Consider the following 2770-nt stretch of genomic DNA (forward strand, 5'->3'; position numbering starts at 1 on the left):
CTCGCCACCTTCAGAGCTGCATCCTATGTCTTCTCCTTGGCCATTCGTTGCCTGGGGCATGGATGTAATCGGTCCAATAGAACCAAAAGCTTCTAATGGGCATCGATTCATACTGGTCGCTATTGACTATTTCACCAAATGGGTAGAAGCTGCTACTTTCAAATCAGTCACAAAGAAAACCCGCACTTTATGTTGTGCATCCGCCCCTGCACACAGATTCCCACATAACCTAATGCAGAAATTCTTCGTATCGTAAACAAGATGATGACATTCATTAGGTTATTTAGAATTTTTTTTCCTTTGGCTTCTGTATCAAAAAATTCTTCACAGGGAGCCAGAGTTTTCGTTATGGGTTCAAGAATTTATAAACTTTAAATCTTAATGTCACCTTGATTGCATCACAAAATGAAGAGCCGAAACTTAAGTTGAAGAGGCTTGAGAAACTTGCAAAGGCTCAAGATGATGAAGAGCATATGGAGATAGATGAACAAATTAAAGTTCCAACTCTTATAAACTTTTACCCATCGAAGAGTGATATGTGAACCAGTCAACAAATATTGTTGCTATTAATCTATGGGGGACTATATTTCTTTTCTTTTTCTTTTATTTGAGGGGGTGTTTGGGTGGGTTGTTGAAGTTATGAAGTTTAGTTGTGTAATTTAAGAAGGATCAAATTTTCAGTATTGGAATATCAAAGGTTATAAATATTTTTTTCTAGTATTTGAACAAGAGTGTAAGTTATATCTATTATCCGTGTCCTGATTTTTCTATCCCACCACCTGATTAAATTGACCTACAACGTAACATAGACCAATATCCATAACAACTTTGAGATTGTGGCATTCAAATAATAATAATAATAATAATAATAATAATAATAATAATAATAATAATGTATTAAAATGTTGAACTAATAGCATATAAAATTTGTTCATCAATGTATTAACTTATAGCTTTTGAAAATGTCCCTGATATATAGTCACCGATTATATAGATCTTTTATTTTTTTCCTTGGTTCAAAAGACTTTCGTTCATAGTGTTAAAATGGGGTACGAGTGGTACACCAGAGTTCTTGAGCGTCCTTCCTCATCTTCGTCAAAAAAGTGATCCACAAAAAGAGGGGGCTGGGTTCCTTCCACTGAAGCTCCCAAACGCGCTAGCCCATCAGGACCAGCTCCTACGTATGTTTTGTTCCCTGTACACATGTTTGATCACTGGATCATGCAGTTGGAGCATGATCAAGGTGCCTGCAATCATTTATATGAGACAACATTGAGTACTCAGAGTCGTCGCTATTAAGTAAATAGATGACTATCTGCGCATCCACTTCTGCCATGTTCCAGTTGTGTTTCGAATGATACCATCAATGCCAAAGTAATCCTTTTTTCCTTGTTTATTGATCCATCAATAGATAATTGGATTATTTGATATGAAGTGGGAAGCTTTGTGGGAAGCCTGCTATGGTACGCTAACCATAAGAATGTTTTAATCTTTATAGTATAGTTATGGTCGTTGAATATAATTATAGTAAGGGCCAAGGGGCGTCCATCATGACCCAACCCAGTCTAAGTTGGCACAATTCAATCTATATTCTATTACAGTAATTTTTTTTTGGTTCTTACTTGGTGATGATCAGTATTTTTGTACTCTCGTGTAAGAACTTAATTATTAAAAGAAAAAATGTTCAAGATTAATTTTTTTCATATCTATATATTTGAAACCGAAACCTCTATTAATGACGGAAGAATTACATCGTACCACAATCATTGGTGATCTAAACATGCCAGCAATTTATCAAATCATAATGGATTTGTTAAACGAATTGTATAAATGCTCATTTAACATCTTTTATCTCACTTTGAAAAGCTATGTTACTTCTCAAAGTAAAAAGAAATTTAAGCATTTGAAAAGCTACATTGATATTGAAGAATCTTTCTTGATTCAACAAGAGAAAATGAGTAAAGCAACCCGAATCTTGATTAGTATTTATCGTACTCCATAACTGAGACAGATTTAGAGCGGTTTCAATGGCTTAAATACTGAACCCCGGCCAGTATACGTATGATATATCGTATACATCTATTATCACTCTATAAACATTAAATCCTGAATCGTCTATGTTCAGTAAACAAGCTTTCTCACATTGAAGAGCTCCGTCCGTGGCTATGTGGTAGGCTCAGCAACGGATTCCTGTAGATTGGACAAGACGAATGTGACAAAAACCATCCCTCAATGCACTCAACACGAAAACCATCGCTATATCTTCGCAAAGTCCTCAATTTTTCTCCTTGATTAAATTCTCCAAGGCATAAACAATATTATTGGCCAAGCTTTTGAGAAGCTAAAAATGCTTATTTTAAGAAATAAAGGTGTTTGGCCAAGTTTTAAGAAAAGTAAATAAGTGTTTCTGAGAGCTAAAAAAGTTCTTCCAAAATACTTTTGGAATCTTGGCCAAGCACAAATTATTGCTCTAATATTATATAAATGCTTTTCAAATTGATGATTAGCTAAGCACCAACTTATTTTTCTCCAATTTTTTTTTTTTTTCCAGGGATTAAAAACAATACTTTTTAATAAGCAGATTTAGGAAGTTTGGAATCCTGTTTCTTCAGAATATGTGTCCTCCAAAGTCCTAGACTTGGCCCAACAGATTACAGTGCCCATACATCATAGTGTTGAAACCTGAAAGTACCACATAGAAAAGGAGGTGAAGAAAGAGCTGCTACAACCAATATATAATGAGCATCCTCCGCTTCACAAATACTCACGC

The sequence above is a fragment of the Capsicum annuum genome, chromosome 6 (genome assembly GCF_002878395.1).
Source record: "Capsicum annuum cultivar UCD-10X-F1 chromosome 6, UCD10Xv1.1, whole genome shotgun sequence".
In the NCBI taxonomy this organism is placed as follows: Eukaryota; Viridiplantae; Streptophyta; class Magnoliopsida; order Solanales; family Solanaceae; genus Capsicum; species Capsicum annuum.